At 36.7% G+C, this 19845-nt stretch overlaps 1 pseudogene; it reads left to right on the top strand.

Moving 5' to 3' along the window:
- Window positions 1-11981: 11981 nt before the first annotated feature.
- Window positions 11982-12908, top strand: LOC119520806 (annotated as a pseudogene).
- Window positions 12909-19845: the final 6937 nt, after the last annotated feature.

Below are 19845 nucleotides of genomic sequence, written 5' to 3'. Positions count from 1 at the left end.
CTGAGAGAGTTTGCTAATAAAACACCTACCCTACTTCAGATACTAAAGGAAGCCCTACATCAGAGAAACAAAGAAAAGAGAGAGATATATAGAGAAATTTAACAGACATATAGAGAACATTACATCTGAAATCACCAGGACACACATTTTTCTCTAGTGATCATGGATCTTTCTCCAGAATAAACCATATGCTGGGACATAAAACAAACCTCAATAAATTAAAAAAAAAATTGAATTTATTCAAATCACATTCTCTGACCAAAATTGAATACAAATAGAAATCAATAACCACCAGAGACTTAGAAAATTCACAAACACCTGGAGGTTAAAAATGAGGGAAAGATGAAAACATTCCTGGATAATCAAAAGCTGAACAACTTCATCAGTAGATCAGTCCTATAAGAAATGCTAAAGGGAATTGTGCAGGCTGAAAGGAAAGGACACTAAACAATTGACTGAAACAACATGAGGAAATAAAGATTTCCAGTAAGGTCACATGGAAAATATAAATACCAATACTAATGTATTTTTGATTTGTAACTCCACTATTTACTTACCACAGCATCTAAAATATGTAAACTGTAATGATAAATCAGTGGTTTTGGACTCAATGTAAAGTAGGTAATTTTTGACAAGAACTACATAAATGGGGAATGGAGGAGTATAGGAACATAGTTTATGTGTCCTATTAGAGTTAAGTTGGTATCAAAGAAAAACAAGATTGTTATAGATTTAAGATGTTAAATTTAAGCCCTGTGGCAAACACAAAGAAAGTATCAGAGAATATGACCATAGAGATGAAAAGTATACTATGGGTTATGAGAAGAGGGGGAAGGGGCAATGGGGAGTTGAGAAATGACTGTAGGGTTTCTGTATTGGGTGAAGGGAAATTTCTAGTAATGGATGGTGGGAAGGTGATGGCATTGCAACATTCTGAATGTGATTAATCCCAGTAATGGAATGCTAGGGAGGGGTTAGAATGGGAAGATTAAGGCTGTATATGTTTCCACAATTGAATAAAAAAAGACAGTCTAAATAGATAATAACAATTAAATGCCAAGGATGATCCTGGATGGAATCTGAGGATGGAGAAGAAGGTCAAAGGGACACAGCTGGGACATAAGAAAAAAAAGGATATATAGAATGTAAGCTTTGTAAGAACACTGAATTTCTTGAACTTCTTAGCTGTGCTTAATGGGATTGCATAAAATTATGTTCTTGTTCATGGGAAATGCATATGTGAATTATATTGTTTTTTTCAAGGATGTGTGCAGCTTGTTCTCATATTTTCAGAAGAAAGAGCAATAGATGATGGATGATAGGGATGGAGGGAGATAGGGAGGGAGGGAAAGAAAGAAATGGTGGTGTGACAGGATGTTAAAGTTGGTGGATTGGGGTATCTGGGGAGGGGGGACTGGGTATGCTGGAGTTTTGTATATGGGGTTTGTATTGTTTTTGCAACTGTTCCTGTGAGTTTGAAATTATTTCAAGATAAAATTAAAAAAAAGAAAAGGTCAAAGAATAAGTAAAAAACTACAAGTCAACCAGTATGTTTTTAAGATTAATAAAACACAATACTCCCCAACAAATCAGATGACTATCAAAATAGCACAGAATTAGGACTTGTAATTTTCTGTTTTTTTTTTTTTTTTTTTTTTTTGGATAATGGCTATTATGATAGGCATGAGATCATATCTCATTGTGGTTTTGATTTGCATTTCTCTAATGGCTAGTGAATTTGAACAGCTTTTTCATATGTTTTTGAGCCATTTGTATTTCCTCTTCAGAAAAGTGTCTGTCCATGACTTTTGCCCATTTTTAACTGTTTTTTTTTTTTTTTGGCTTTCTGTTGTTGAGTTGTAGGATCACTATATATTTGAGGTATTAAGCACATCAATATGTGGATTCAAAATATTGTCTTCCATTGTGTAGGCTTCTTTTTCTCTTTTCTGACAAAGTCTTTTGATGTACAAAATTGATTTTGAGGAGATCCCATTTGTCTATTTGTTCTTTGGTTGCTTGTGCTTTCAGGTTCTGGAGAGGATGTGGATAAAGAGACACAATATTCACTCTTGGTGCAAATGTAGAATGGTGAATCCACTCTTGAAGACACTGTAACAATTCCTCAGGAAGCTAAGTATAGATTTGATCTATGAACCAGCTATTCAATTAATAGGTATATATTCACAGGAACTGAAGGTTAAAACATGAAGGAACATTTGTAAACTGATGTTCATTGCAGCATTATTCACAATAGCAGAAAGATGGAAACAGCCCAAAGGTTCATCAATGGATGAGTAAGCAAACTGTGGTACATACGCACTATGGAATATTAGGCAGCTGTAAGACAGAACAAAGACACAGAACATATAATAATGTGGATGAATCTTGAGGACATTATGTTGAGTGAAGTTAGACAAAAAAAGGACAAATACAGCCATGTCTCACTAATATGATCTAACATTAATGGGCAAATTTTGAGAGTCAAAAGCTGATAACACAGGCTACCAGGAGATAGAAAGTGGGTAGAGATTTAGTTGCTCCTTTTCACTTTAATTATTATTCTGGTTAATTTTGTGTGTGTGGTAATGAGGGTGTCAGGGATTGATTTTGGTAATGAATGTACAACTATGTAATGGTACTGTGAACAATCAAATGCACGATTTGTTTTGTATGATTGCATGGTGTGTGAATATATCTCAATAAAATGAATAATTAAAAAAAAGAAAGTGGGTAGAGAAGAGGCATTTGATGTTGAAGGATTACAGAGTGTTCAGCAGGATTGATTGTGTAGATGCAGAAATAGGTAGCATAATACTGTGTGATGGTAGCACTATATTGTAACTACAATGAATAAAGATGTCCATGACTAAAGCTGAAAGAAGTGGGTTAGAAGTATGTATGACACCTGAGGTAAAGATAGAAGAAAACTTCCCAAAATAAATCACAGGACCAGATGGTTTCACAAGGGAATTCTACCAAACCTTCCAAGAAGACTTAACTCCAATTCTGCTTAACACAACCTAATTCATTCTCCATCACCCTTAAACCAAAGCCAGACAAACACACGTGATCATCTCAATTCATTTAGAAAATGAATTTAACAAAGTCTGGCATCCCTATTGATAAACACAGAAAACTAGGAATAGAAGGAAACTTCCTCAATATGAAGAAAATCATATATAAAAAGCCCACTGACAATATTCTACTTAATGGTGTAAGTCAGAAGACTTTCCCTCTAAAATCAAACAAGACAAGGATACACAGTCAACAACACTATTCAACATTGTGCTGGAAGTTCTTGTCAGAGCAAATAGGCAAGAAAAAAATAAAAAGCATGCAAATGTGAAAGGAAGAAGTAAAATTTTACTTATTTTCAGATGGATGGTATGATCCTATATGCAGAGAATCCTAAAGATCCACAAAAGAAAAAGAAACTAATAAATGGATTCAACAAAGTGATGGTTTGCAAAATCAGCATGCGAAAATCAGTAGTGCTTATATACACAAGTAATGAACTATCAGAATTTGATATCAAGAAAAATAATTCTTTCAGAATAGCAACTGAAACATCAAATATCTAGGAATAAATCTAACCAAAGTTGTAAAAGACTTGTACACAGAATACTAAAAGAATTCAAAGACGATATTGAGAGACATTCTGTGTTCATTAATCAGATGAGTAAATATCATTAATATATCAATCCTACCTAAAGTAATTTATAGATTCAATGTAACCCCAAACAAAATTTCAAAAATCTTCTTTGCATAAATGGAATATCCAATCATCAAAATTATACAGAAGGGTAAGGTGTCCCAAAATGCTAAATCCCTCTTGAAAAAGGAGAATGAAGTCAGAGTAATCACTCTTCCTGATATTAGCCCTTATTAAAAAAGTCATTAATCAAAACAGGGTGGTGAAAGGGCAAGGGCAGATATATAGATCAATTGAATCAAACTGAGACCTCACATATCAACCTTCACATTTTTGGCCATCTCACTTTTGAAAAGGGAAATATCACTCAATAGAGAGATAATAGTTTTTTCTACATTTGGTGCTGAGAAAACTATAACTATATTTGCATAACAAAGAAGGACTCCTACCTCATAACTTGAACAAAAATCAACTCAAAATGGAACAAAGATCTAAATATATGAAGCAGAATCATCAAATTCCTAGAAGAGACTTCAGGGAAGCATCTTCAGGAGCTTGAGTTAGGAAATGATTTTGAAGACCTTACAACCAAAGTACAAGCAACAAAAGAAAAAATAAATAAATGGGTCCTCATCAGAATTAGAACACCTGTGCATCAAAGGATTTTATCATGGAAGTAAAATAACAACTTACTCAATGAGACAAAATATTTGGAAATAACATATCCAATAAAGGTGAAATATACAGTATATATTAAGAAATCCTTCAACTTAACAAGCAGACAAACAATCCAATTTCAAGATTGACAAAGGACTTGAATAGACATTTCTCCAAAGAAGATATACTAATTCCCAGAAAGCACAAAAAATATGTTGAATATATTTAGCTATCAGGGAAATACAAATCAAAACCGCAAAGAGACCCCATTTCACAATCATTAGAATGGATAGTATTAAAAGTTGGAAAAGAGCAGGGGTTGGGAATTATGTGGAGAAATAAGAACACTCATTCACTGCTGATGGCGATGTATAAGGGTGCGGTTGCTGTGGAAGACAATTTGGTGGATCCTCAGATAGCTAAATATAGAACTATCATATGTCCCAGCAATCCCACTACTTTGCATATTCTCAAAGAATTGAAAGCAGGATCTCAAACAGATATCTGCACACTGATGTTCATAACAGCATTATTCATGATTGCCAAAAGATGGAAGCAAGATAAGTGTCCATCAATCATTGAATGGATAAATAAAATGACATATATACATACAATGGGCTATTTGTCATAAAAAATGGAATGAAGTCCTTGTACATGTGACAGCATGAATAAACCTTGCAGACATCATGTTGAGTGAAATAAGCCAGAAACAAAAGGACAAACATTGTATTATCTCACTGATTTGAAATAATTAGGGTAAGCAAGCTTAAACAGTCAGAATCTAGAATAAAGTTTACCAGATGATGGGGTGGAGATGTGGCATGTAAAGTTAAGTCTTAAAATGTATAGGATTGCTATTTGGAATGTTGGAAATGTTTCAGTAGTGGATGGTGGTGATGGTAGTACAGCATTGTGAACATAATTTACAGCACTGAAATATATATCTGAATGTTATGAAAAGGAAAATGTTAGGTTGTATATATGGTATCAATAAAATAAAAAAAATCATGGAACTGCATTACACAAATAGTGAACCCTAAAGTAAACCATTTACTATACTTAATAGTATACTTATAAAAATGTGCTATCTTGAATTGTAACAATTTTTCCACACCAATGCAAGATACTAATAATATTTTGGTATAGGAGATCCCTGTATTTTATGCATGATTGTTCTAGAGACCCAAAACTTCTCTTATAAAGAAAAAAAATCACTCAGAGGAAAAACAAAAAATCTAAAACCAAAATTATATACTCCCTCACACCCAGAAGGATGGATTTTTGTTAGAAAATGGAAAATAAGTATTGGAGAGGATGCAGAGATTGAGACTGTAGTGCATTGTTGATGGAATACAAAATGATGCAGCCATTGTGGAAAACAACATGAGGATTTCTCAGAAAGTTAAATGTAAAATTAAAATTTGACCCAGCAATCCAATTTCTTTGAATTTACCAAAAGAGTGTAAATACAGGGTTGGAAATAGATACTTATTCACCAATACCTTTAGCAGCATGACTCACAATAGCCAAAAGCTGGAAACAAGAGTCTATCAACAAATGAATATACACACAAAATGGGGTATATACATTCTGTGTAATATCATTATATCATAAGAAAGAATGAAGTTAGGAGACAAGTTGCAACATGAGAGAACATTTAAAACACTATGCAGGGAGAACCTAAGATGACAGCTAGATGAGACAGGGCAAAAAAACACCTCCATGAAAAATACTAGATAAAAACCAGAAAGTGACAGAGAACACCAGTTCCAGGGATGCACCAGCCAGCCAAGGTCTGCTAAATCCACAGGAAACATGCATTTGGTGAAATCAGGGTCTGCATTCTGAAACAAGTGGGTGAGCCAGCTGAAAGTCCAGTGGCTGTACTGTGGTGTGGGGAAATGGTGGGTTGGTGTTTGGAGATGGACTGATTCTTAAAAAAAAAATTAAAAACCCAGGAGCAGCTGCAGATATGATGGGGAGAACTACACAGTGAAGCATGGCAGGAGTGGGCTGGACCAATGCCTCAATGTCTGGGGTGGAGGATAGCCCTTCCAACTCCCACTACTGATTGTTTCAAGGCCAGAGGAGCAGAGGGGAGACAAAAGGAGTAATAAACCACACCCCTTGCAGTCATCTCCCTGGCAGGCTGGGGACACACCTGCCTGGGGCTGGACCCACAACCCAGAGCTGCACCATAAACTCAGTGTGACAGGGAGTGTTTCCCACAGCATTGCACACACACCACAATTTCAGCCATGGACAGTGGCCTTTAGCACACCCACAGCTAATTGTCCCAGAGCTGGGAAAGTGGAGCTGTGCAAAAAGGGGGAAATAAATACATCCCATTCAGCCATCTTTACAGCAGGCTGGGAATGCCCCTGCATGACCCATTGGCCCAGGTCTTCCCTGTTGGGCCAGTGCACACTTGTGATGTGGCACAACCTTCCCTCAGCAGAGGTCCTGGAAGAGCACAGCTGAGATAGGGCAATTGCTCAGAAATCCCAGTCACCCTATGCCAATATCAAGGACTTGGTCAGCAGCAGAGAAAATCTGTGGCAAGACTGAAATGAAGGATTAGACTCTTGCAACAGATTAAATCTCTGGGAACACCTGGAAGGTTTGATTATTAAAGCTGCCCTGCCTCCCTAACCACACAGACACACACCCCACATTCAGGGCAGACAGCAACACACCCAAATTTAGTGCACCAGTTGAACCCCACAAGAATCAGATCCCCACACACCACAAAGACAAAGTTGGGGAGAACTGGCTTGAGGGGAATAGGTGACTCATGGACACCATCTGCTGGTTAGTTAAAGTTTATGCCACTAAACTGTAGTTCTGACAAATTAGAGATCAAGTAAAGCAAATGCCAAGAGGCCAGAAAGAACAGAAAATCTTAAAACATATGATTAAACCAGACAATATGGAGAAGCAAAACCCAAACACCCAAATCAAAAGTTCAGAAGACACACAGTACTTGGTGCAATTAATCAAAGAACTAAAGACAGACAATGAGAGCATGGCACAGGATATAAATGACATGAAGAAGAGCATGACACAGGATATAAAGGACATCAAGAAACACCTAGAAGAACATAAAGAAGAAGTCACAAGAGTAAATTAAAAAAAGAAGATCTTGTGGAAATAAAAGAAACTGTTGGAGAAATTAAAAAGACTCTGGATACTCATAATACAAGATTAGAGGAAGTTGAACAATGACTCAGCCTCCCTGAGGACCACAGAATGGAAAATGAAAGAACAAAAGAAAGAATGGGGAAAAAAATAAAAAAAATCAAAATGGATCTCAGGGATACTATAGATAAAATAAAACCTCCAAATTTAAGACTCATTGGTTTCTCAGAAAGGGAAGAGAAGGGTAAAGGTCTAGAAAGAGTATTTAAAGAAATTGTTGGGGAAAACTTCCCAAACCTTCTACACAATATAAATACAAAAACATAAATGCCCAGCAAACTCCAATTAGAATAAATCCAAATAAACCCACTCCAAGACATATTCTGATCAGACTGTCAAATGCTGAAGAGAAGGAGCAAGTTCTGAAAGCAGTAAGAGAAAAGCAATTCACCACATACAAAGAAAACAACCTATGACTAAGTAGTGACTACTCAGTGGCCACCATGGAGGTGAGAAGGCAGTGGCATGACATATTTAAAATACTTAGAGAGAAAAATTTCAAACCAAGAATACTTTATCCAGCAAAACTCTCCTTCAAATTTGAGGGAGAGCTTAACTTTTTCACAGACAAATGTTGAGAGATTTTGCCAATAAAAGACCTGCCCTACTTCAGACACTAAAGGAGCCCTACCAATAGAGAAACAAAGAAAGGAGAGAGAGATATACAGAATTTTAACAGACATATATACAGCATTACATCCCAGATCCCTGGGACACACATTCTCCTCTAGTGATCATGGATCTTTGTCCAGAATGTACTGTGTGCTAGGACATAAAACAAGCCTCAATAAATTAAAAAAATATTGAATTTGTTCAAAACACATTCTCTGACCACAATGGAATACAAATAGAAGTCAGCCATCAGAGACTTGGAGAATTCACAAACACCTGGAGGCTAAAAATGAGGGAGAGATGAAAACATTCCTGGATAATTAAAAGCTTAGGGACTTCACCACCAGTAAATCAGTCCTACAAGAAATGCTAAAGGGAGTTGATCAGGCTGAAAGGAAGGAACACTAAACAATTGACTGAAACTACATGAAAATATAAAGATTTTCAGTAAAGATCATATGGTAAATATAAATACCAATACTACTGTGTTTTTGATTTGTACCTCCACCATTTACTTCCTACAGGATCTAAAATACATAGACTGTAATGATAAATCAGTGGTTTTAGACTCAATGTAAAACATGCAATTTTTGACAAGAACTACATAAAGGTGGGGTAACGATGGAGTACAGGAGCATAGTTTATGTGTCCTATTGAAGTTAAGTTGGCATCAAAGGAAAACAATATTGTTATAGATTTAAGAGGTTAAATTTAAGCCCCATGGTAAACACAAAGGAAGTATCAGAGAATATGACCATAGGTGTTATGAGAAGTGGGGGAAGGAGCAATGGGGAGTTATGAAATGAGTGTAGGGTTTCTGTTTGGAGTGAAGGGAAATTTCTAATAATGGATGTTGGGAAGGTGATAGCATTGCAACACTCTAAATATGATTAATCCCACTAATTAAATGCTAGGGAGGGTTTGGAATGGGAAGATTTAGGCTGTATATATGTTTACACAATTAAAAAAAAAGACAGTCTAAATAGATGACAATTAAATGCTAGTGATGATCCTGGATGGTTTCTGAAGATGCAGGAGAGGAGGCTCAAAGGGACACAGATGGGACATAAGAAAAAAAAGGAAATATAGAGTGCAAGTTTTGTATCAATATTGAATTTCTTGAACTTCTTAGCTGTGCTTAATGGGATTGCATGAAAGAATGTTCTTGTTCATGGGAAATGTATATGTGAATTATATTATTTGTTCAAAGATGTGTGCAGCTTGCTCTCATATATTCAGGGGACAGAGCAATAGATGATGGATGATAGATAGGGATGGAGGGAGGGAAGGAAAGAAAGAAATGGTGGTGTGACAGGATGTTAAAGTTGGTGGATTGGGGTATCAGGGGAGGGTGGTCAGGGTATGCTGGAGTTCTATGTATGGGGTTTGTATTGTTTTTGCAACTGTTCCTGTAAGTTTGAATTTATTTCAAAATAAAATTAAAAAAGCACTATGCTTACTGAAATAAACAACTCATATAAAGACAAATGTAGGCAGCACTTATCAGATATTACTAGAACTAGCATATTTACAGAGATAGAAACTAAAGTTTATCAGAGGTTGGGGGAGAATGAAAGGAAGCATGTGTTTGTGAAGATAAAAAAATAAAAAAAACACTGGAGACAGGATAATCTGAAATGAAGTTAAGAGATTTAAAAGATGGTGTTTATAAATCTAACTATATCTGTTGAAAAGAGAGAGGTATTTAAAATTGCAGAGCAATATTTACTTGGGGAACAAAGAATATTAAAGTATTCAGATCTGCCAACTTTTGTAATATATGAAATTGAATTCAATGCAAAGGCAATAGAATTTTCAGTGGTAGATATTTTGTAATAAAATATCAATAAAACTTTTAATATAATCATAAACATCAGGATAGGCAAGTTAATTTACACATTAAAAATAAATAGAAATACAAGTAAATATTGATAATTCTATATTCTAGAATATTATACACATTTTCCAGGTAAATTAGATAAATTAAAGTGTGATAGTTGTTTTACACTAAATGGAAAAACAGTAATTATGAGGAATATATGAATCAAAGAAACAGAATAATTGCTATTTCTAACTCCTGCAATTTTCACACAATTGTCCTATAAAAGGCACCCAGATAATTCCACAGACATTAAATATTTTGCTATTTGACAGCCATGTTTACTGACAAAATACATCAAAATTTGAACATAGATGACAGATGGTGATTAGATAGATAGATAGATAGATAGATAGATAGATAGATAGATAGACAGACAGACAGATAGAGGCAGGTATACATAATATGTGACATATGTGTATGAAGGAGAAAGGGGAAGAGCAACTTCCTGACTTGCAGAAGGAGGCTATATGAAGAGTGTTTCCTTTTAGATGCCATATCTTTTCTAGACACACTCAACCTGTCCACAGTGACTGATCAGGAAAGGTGACTTTGCTGGAGTACTAATCATGCAGTGCTTATGATTTTATTTCCTGTCTGTGCTCCTATTAGCCAAAACAGCACTGGAAGCCAGAGGGCAAGTGGTGCCTAGGAACTAAGCAGAGTTGAAAAAGGTGGAGAGTTTCTGGAGAATCAAAAATACATATCCAACTTCATCACAGAAAGGATCGTTTTCCCCTAAAAGGCATTAGATTCATATTTGTGTGTAGGTAAGGAGGAAGAGTATTGCTGGCAATTTCTACATCCATTTGTTGAGTTCAGGCAAAAGTGATAGGAGTAGGGATACCATAATGTCTCTTCCAGACCAGAGCAGTCAAGAGAGCTAGTCACAGCCATGTGCAGGCTCATTGACAGACTGGGTGAAGACACTGCAGAGAGAATATTGGCTTAAAGACTCAAAAGCTCTATGTCAAATAGAAGGTTTATATAATGCAGGAGCCATGGATCTGGGGATTTTGCTTGGAGGAGAGCTGACCCTTTCAGTAACTATAGATGTAGATATAGATATAGATATAGATACAGATATAGATATATAGATATATTGTTGTATACATTGTTCAACTCTATCTTGTCTGATTGTTCAGTTTTATTATTTTTGTCCTTCCATCATATTGTCCTAATTATTACAACTAGCATCATCTAAGAACAGTTATTTTGTCTCAGTCATCAATTATGTAGAAGATAAAATCTCCCCAGGCTTTATATCAATACACAGGACAATGAAGTGCCTGTGACTATGATAAAGAATTGTACTACATGGGAAAATTTATGAAAAGTTTGTCTCAATTTTACCTGTTAATTAAATGTTCCAATTAAAATTTCTGAGGATTTATTTGCATTTTTATTTCAAACTAAATGTTTGATAGTATATACTGGTTATGATTTTAAAATGCTATATTTAGTTGGGAAGGAAGTTTTACACATTCTGTTTGCTTTTCAATAACTGTTTCATGTTTGAACCAGTGGGGAAATGAATGAACAAGAATTATATACTTATTGAGGAGAGCAGCAATCTGTAGACATTCTAGGAGAAAAGGAACAAAACTCAATAAGAAATTTCTTATGATAAGGGATTTTCATAAATTTTAGCAAACAATATGTATATATGTTTTTCTTCTAAGTTCTTTACTGACTATGTAACTGAAGGTAAGTCAATAAGCTTTTATAAACTTCAGTTGTCTTGCCTGATTTCTGTGTAAGTTCAATGGAGAAACTTTGAAAGCACAAGATCAATTCAAATAACTGTTACTGTGACAAAACCATATGTAAGTAGAGATTGGTGAAAATGTCTCACATATGCATCATGTACACTGCCTGGTACAGGAACTTGCCCATAGTATGCAGTCAAAAACATTTTCTTGAATTAATAAATGAGATGATGCCTTCTCTGGAACTTCCATATAAGACAAAATAACCATCATGAGGTGTAGAAATCAGACTTTCAACCCTGAATTCATCCTGCTGGGAATCTTCGATCAGAGTCTGAGCAACATCTTCCTCTTCTCTCTAGTACTGGGCATTTTCACATTGGTCTTCATGGAAACAATGCTATGGTTCTCCTCATCTACCTGGACACCCAGCTCCACACCCTTATGTACCTCCTCCTCAGCCAACTCTCCCTCAGGGACCTCATGCTCATCTGCACTACAGTACCCAAGATGGCCTTCATCTACTTGTCTGGCAAGAAATCCATCTCTTTGGTAAGTTGTGGAACCCAGATATTTTATGTGTCCCTGCTTGGGGCCAAATGTTTCCTATTGGCTGTCATGGTTTATGAGCACTATGTGGTCATATGCCACCCTCTATGATACACCATCTTCATGAATCAGAAACTGTGTGTACTCATGACTGCTCCTTTCTGGATCCAGGAGACTCTTGACAGTATCATTGTGCTGGTAGCTGCCATGTCATTCTCTTACTGCAGATCTTTGGAAATTCATCACTTCTTCTGCCATATTGCTGCCCATCTACCTCTACCTTGCACTGACACCTCTTTCTTTAAAAGACTGCTTTTCATCTGCTGTATAGTGATGCTAATCCTCTCAGTCTCAGTTATTATCATTTCCTATTCACATGTCCTTTGAGCTGTCATCTGCATGAGCTCTGGAGAAAGCCATCACTAGACCTTCACCACTGGCTCCTCCCACCTGGCTTTGGTTGGAATTTACTATGGAGCTGCCTTGTTCGTGTACATGAGACCAGCCTCAAACTATACCTGGGACCAGGACAAAATGGTGTCAGCCTTGTATGCCAACCTCACTCACATGCTGAAACCCCTCATCTGTGGCCTCCAAAAAGGTATTCAGGGGCCTTAAGAAGTTATTGGGAAATGGAAAGTTATTGTAACTCTATCAAACATCTTTTCAGTGGCCGCTCTGGTCAATACTCCATACAGGAATCTGGAATTATTTGTAGCAATCTTTTCATACTAGTTTTTCTTTTTCCCAGTTTTTTTCAGATTTAAAATAACTTTTTACCCTAATAGTATATAATAATCATGTTTAGAGTTAGCTGGATCTGGAAATCAACATAGGCTTTGTGCCAGGTTGTATAAACTATGCCCCCAGAAAAAGTCTTTTCCTTTGATGCAATATTGTGGGGGCAGATTGATTAATATTTTGGTTAGAGTGTGACCTCTTGTTTGGATATTTCCATGGAGATATTACTCACCCAGCTGTGGGTTACACCTTTGATTGGATTATTTCCATGGAGGTGTGACCCTGCCCACTCAGGGGGTTCTTGATTGATTTATTGGAGTACTTTTAAAAGAGTCATGTAGGCCCAGATGCTGCTGCAGCTTAGAAACATATTTTGGAGATGGCCTTTGAAAGAAGACTTTTGCTGACACTTTGCCCTGGAGAGGCTAAGAAAGTACAAATTCCCCATGAGCAACATTTTGAAGAATGCACAGGAGGTGGAACAAAACCCAGGATCAGCAGATGCCAGCCACATGCCTTCCCAGTTAACAGAGGTCACCAGAAGCCATTGTCCTTCCTTCAATGATGGTATACTCATGTTGATTTCTTAGCTTGGATACTTTCATGGCCTTCAGACTGTAAATTTGTAACCAAATATATACCCCCTTTATAAAAGTCAGTCCATTTCTGAAATTTTGCATAATGGCAGCATTGGCAAATCAGAAAAGGCTGCTTCACCTATATGAATACTTCTTATGTTATTGCTTGTTAGATATGAATGATACCTGATCTTAGGATGTTTGACTTTCAAGCCAGTTTGAAGTATGAAGGTTCTTTATTGCATCCAAGAGGTGGTATTGGAGTCGACCACAGCTTTTTGTGAAATGTCTATTTGCTACTTATCACTTACCTTCAAGTAATAATCTTCAATTTCATCTCTGCTCCTCAGCATTGACTATATAATTCCTGACTCCTCTTAACTTAATCCACAGGCATGAAGAAATGGGGATGTAAGTATTATTATATTGTTCATCATGCCTTACATTTATATAAAATAGTTCTTAGAAATTCCTAAATTTTTACCTTTATGGAAAGCAGATGTCTTAATGACTTTAGATAACATATCTACTTGGTTGGCTACACAACCTGCACCTTCATCATGAATGCTTTTATAAAATCATCATTGCCTTAATAACTAGAATTCATTTGAAGAAATGAAGAACTATCCATATTTTTTTTACAACTCTGAGAAAAAGGTTCACTGTCAATTATGCCACAAAATTATTTCTCCATTACATTCAAAACTGTTAAAGATATTCTGGAAGATCATTTACGGTCCCTAAATCTGTCTGCCTCAATTACCTTAATGAATCACTGATGCTCACACTTTTATGAATTCTTTGGTGTATCCAAAACATTATCATTGACTGCACTTTTTATTTCTAAATCCTTTACCTCAATGAAAATTGAAGACAATATTTCCCTTCTCCACTGATGCTGCTTTACTCCTCTATACATAATTTAACTGGTATTAATCTTTATTTTTCATGTTTTATTGTTGTATAATTGCATATTTTACTAAAACTGGATTTTACCATTCAAGGATATGTACTATGCATTATAATCTATTGCATCTTTTAGAGCACTGTAATATATTTTGGGGTAAGTAGAATAATTTCAATATGATGTTTGTTTTATTTATCTAAAATTCACATACCATAAATTCACCCTTTTAAAGAATTCAATTCATTTTTTTTCTTTTTTATTATAGTCACAGAGTTGTACAATCACAACTATCTAATTCAAAAATATTTTCATTGCCTCAAAAATTTAATTATTTCCCATTCCTTCTGCCCCCAGCCCCTAACAAGCACTAATCTACTTTCTATGTTTATGGATTTACCCTTTTGTATATTTCCTATAAATGGAACCCTACTGTGCCAGTTTGAATATATTATGTAACCCAAACACCATTATCTTTGATGTAATCTTATGTGGGCAGATTTTATCAGTGTTGATTAGATTGTAATTCTTTGTTTCTTTGGAGATGTGCCCCACCCAGCTGTGGGTGATGACTCTGATGAGATAATTTCCATGGAGGCATGACCCCACCCATTCAGAGTGAGCCTTGATCAGTGGAGCCATATAAATGAGCAGACAAGTAGAAGGAACTCAGTGTAGCTGTGAGGGATGTTTTGAAGAGGAGCTACAGCCAAGAGGGACACTTTGAAGAAAGCACAGGAGCTGCAGATGAGAGACAGTTTGAAGATGACCATTGAAAGCAGACTCTTGTTCCAGAGAAGTTAAGAGAGGACAAATAACCCAAGTGCAACTAAGAGTGACATTTTTTAGGACCTGCAGCCTAGAGAGGAACATCCTGGGAGAAAGTCATTTTGAAACCAGAACTTTGGAGCAGACACAAGCCACCAGTCTTCCCAGCTAACAGAGGTTTGCCAGACAATTTTGGCCATCCTCCACTGAAGGTACCCAATTCCTGATGTGTTACCTTGGACGTTTTAAGGCCTTAATACTGTAACTGTGTAACCAAATAAACCCCCTTTTATAAAAGCCAATCCATTTCTGGTGTTTTGCATTCTGGCAGCATTAGCAAACTAGAACACAGACAGTAACAGAATATGTGGTCCTTCGTAACTAGCTTCTTTTAGTTGCCATGCCATCCTGTTTTCAAGTTTTGTCTATGTTAAAGCATGTATCAGTGTTTGACTACACTATATTACTGAATAATCTTTCAATGTAATGTCATAACACATATTGTTTATTTATTCCTAAATTGTACATTTATGGTGTCTCCACTTTTTGGCTATTATTAGTAAATTGGGGATGAGCATTAATATTCAAATTTTTGCATGCATATTTGTTTTCAATTCTGTTAGGTATATCCCAGAGTGGAATTGATGAGTTCTGTGGTAACTATCTGTTTAATTTTTGAGGAACTACCAAAATGTTTTCCACAGTGCCATCACCATATTAAATAATGACTAGCAGTGTGTGTTTACTAAATTCTCATCCTCTCACATGCAAGTAATTTTCCATTTCTGTTGTTTCTGCTGTAATTTTCTTCATTTTGTTTTGCTTGGTTATAGCCATTCTTGTGGGTATGAAGTGGTATCTCATTGTGGTTTTGATTTGCATTTCCTCATTAAATACTGATGTACAACTTTTCATGTGCCACTTGAACATCTTGTTTGGAGAAATGTGTATTCAAACACTTTGTCCATTAATTGGGTTATTTTTCATTTTATTATTGAGATTATGAGATACATAATTTGCAAATAGAGTCCCTCATTTTCCAAGGTGTGCTACTGTTTTATTGATAGAATCTTTAGAATCACAAGTTTTAAATTTTGATGCCATCCAATGTACCTATTATTTCTCTTATTACTTAATGCATCTATTGATTTATCTAAGAAATCTTTGTCTAAAAAATGGTCACAAAATATATTACATCTTTTCTTCTAAGAGTTTTATATTTTTTGCCCCACATTTAGGTGGGGTCCATTTGGATTTCATTTTTCTGTATGGTATGAGGTAGCATTCCAACTTTATTCTTTTGCATGTAGCTATCCAGTTGTCCCAGCAACATTTGTTGAAAACAATAATGTATATTCCATTGAATGGTCAGGTACATTTGTGAAAACTCATGAGCATAGATGTATATATTTATTTCAGTAAGCTTAACTCAATTCCATTGATCTATGTTTCTGTTCTTATGCTAGTACAGCACTGTCTTGATCACTGTAGAATAGTAGTAAGTTTTGAAATAGGGTTTGTTATTCCTCTAATTATTTTTTTCTTTTCCAAAATTGTTTGGCTCTTATGCATTCCTTTGAACTTCAAAATAAATTTTAGAAGCCCTTTTCAATTTTTGCAAAATGTAGGTATTCTTTTGAATCTGTAGATCTATTTGGGGTATAGTTCCATCTTAACAATACTCAATCTTTAAATTCATGAACACTGAATAGCTTGCAATTTTTATGTCTTGTTTAATTTCATTATATCAATATATTCATCATATCAGTGAATATAAGATTTATAAAAGTGATTGATGCAACTGTGGGTATGCATGAGTCCAAATTCTGCAGGGCAGTCAGCAAACAGGAAATTCCAGTGAAGATGTTTGATGAACTCCTCAGGAAGTGAGCTGGCAACTTCAATGAACTCCTCAGGAAATGAACTGTGATCTTCAATGAAGTATTCAATGAACTCCTCAGGAAATGATCTGGCAACTTGGTTGAACTAAGGAAATGCTTCACTGGTCAGCAGAAGAAGAAGTGAAGGTCCTCTAACAGTCTTGCTTAAAAGTCTTCAACTGATTGGATTAAATCCAGCCAAATGCATTCTCTCATTGTGGAAAACACACCCTTTGTTGAGTCATCAGTCACAGCTGCAGCCAATTGACTAATGATTTAATAAATCATCCTGTTGGTTTATTAACCAGCCACAGACATCCTTGCAGCAATGGTTAGGTCAGGGCTTGTTTGGCCACAAAGCTGGGTACTATCACCTTGCCAAGTTGACACAAGAGCCTAACCATCAGATTCCACCCCTTGTCAACTTGGCAGTTATACACATCACCTAAAACCATACTTTATCTCTAAGTAGAGAAAAGTAACAGACATATATTTGCCCTAACAATACTCCACTGTGCACTGTACAACTGGAAATGCACTAAATCTCTCCAAGATAGGGTGCAAGTCCTTGGGTGACATTAACTCTTAAAATTGATTTCCTTTAGCTTAAATACAGCAAAATAAGGAGTACAGCTTCTGCCTTATGATAAGGGGATAAGACAGAGAAGAAAGCAAAGATATTTGCTTTACAGACAAATACAAACATACTCATAACAAAACAAGGGGAAAATATTGATGCTGTCATAGACCTTATTTCTGTAACTGGTCACATGGTTCATAGTTCATATTTATCACTACCTTCTTCTACTACCCATTCCATGTTCCCTTTATCCTCAGCAAGCACTTCAGCTGGCCATGGTTCTTTGCCTAGTGGGGTGACCAAAACATTCATTCCTGAACTTTCTTGGCCATTGGTAGTTCTGCCTGTATTGTGTTGTTGCAGTTTTCCATTGACTTTAATCACAGTGTATTGCAGTGCTAAGAGATGCCCTAGGGGATCTCCTGTATTCCAGAAAAGCTCTTCTTTACTTCCATTGTGTAGTTGCAGTGCTATTTTCACTTGATAGGATCAATCACCCTAGCAAGTACAGTAATCCCGTACCATTCCTGTTCATTCAGAGGCATAAGAAGCACAAAGTGGTCAGGTGGCAGTCTTTACTTACAGGTTAATGGGATTATTGCTGTGTTTCCTGATGGAAGCACTCCTCCTTTTGGAACAAGGACTTGAAGACCAGCAGAGATTAAGCTTGCAGGGACAGGAAACAAAAATTTTCCTAGTGGATCACTAGGAGTGATAGTGAGTGGTGCTGTTTCTGTTTCCACCCCTTAATTCCTGGACCAATGGATCCTGGCTATGGGAGAAACAGCACCAGAGAGTGGATGCTGATTCAGAGCATACAGAGCCTCCTGGAGAACCCTGCCCCAGCCCTGCAAGGAATTGCCACCTAATTGGTGCCATAATTGAGTCTTCAAGAGGCCATTCCAACATTCTATCAACCCAGCTGCCTCTGGATGATGGGAAACATTGGAAGATCAGAGAATTCCATGAGCATGTGCCTATTCCCTCACTTCATTTGCTGTGAAGTGCATTCCTTGGTCAGAAGCAATGCTGTGTGGAATACCATGACAGAAGTTAAGGCATTCTAGGAGTCCATGGATGGTAGTTTTGGCAGAAGCATGCTGTGCAGGGAAGGCAAACCCATATCTGGAGTATGAGTCTAATCCAGTAAGAAAAAATCACTGCCCCTTTCATGATGGAAGTAGTCCAATGTAATCAACCTGCCACCAGGTAGCAGGCTGATCACCCTGGGGAATGGTGGCATATTGGGGACTGAGTGTGGGTCTCTGCTTCTGGCAAATTGGGCACCCAGCAGTGACTGTGGCCAGGTCAGCCTTGGTGAGTGGAAGTCCATATTGCTGATCCCATGCATAACCTCCAACCCTGCCACCATGACCACTTTGTTCATTATCCCATTGGGCAATGACAGGAGATGCTGGGGAAAGAAGCAGACTTGTATCTACAAAACAGGTCATTTTATCCAATTGATTATTAAAATCTTCTTCTGCTGAAGTTACCCTCCGGTGAGCATTCACATGGAACACAAATATCTTCATGTTTTTTTGCCTATTCAGAAAGGTCTATCCACATACCCCTTCCCCAGACTTCTTTGACACCTATCTCCCAATCATGTTCCTTCCAAGTCCCTGATGATCTAGCTAAACCATTGGCAGCAGCCCATGAATCAGTATACAAATGTACCTCTTGCCAGTTCTCACTCCAAGCAAAGTGAGCAACCAGATGTACTGCTCAAAGTTCTGCCCACTGGGAGGATTTCCAATCACCATTTTCCTTCTGGGACATCCCAAAAAGGGGATGCAGTGCAGCAGCTGTTGACTTTTGGGTGGTGCCTGATTATCATGCAGAACCATCTGGAAACCAAGCCTGAGTTTTCTCTTCCTCAGTCAACTGATTGTAAGGAACTGCCCAATATGCCATAGCTATGGGCTGGGAAAGAGATGGTAAGGTGGAAAGAGAAGGGGACATGGACATTTCAGCCACTTCCTCCTGTAACTTACTTGTACTTTCAGAACCTGCTCAAGATCTATCTTGTATATACCATTTCCATTTTATAATGGAGTGCTGCTCTGCATGCCCAAATTTATGTCTTGGTGAGTCAGAAAACACCCAGCTCATGACAGATAACTCAGGTCTCA

This window comes from Choloepus didactylus, chromosome 26, assembly GCF_015220235.1.
Source record: "Choloepus didactylus isolate mChoDid1 chromosome 26, mChoDid1.pri, whole genome shotgun sequence".
NCBI lineage: Eukaryota > Metazoa > Chordata > Mammalia > Pilosa > Megalonychidae > Choloepus > Choloepus didactylus.
Note: the sequence above shows the minus strand (reverse complement) of the source record. Positions and strands in the feature narration are given on the sequence as shown.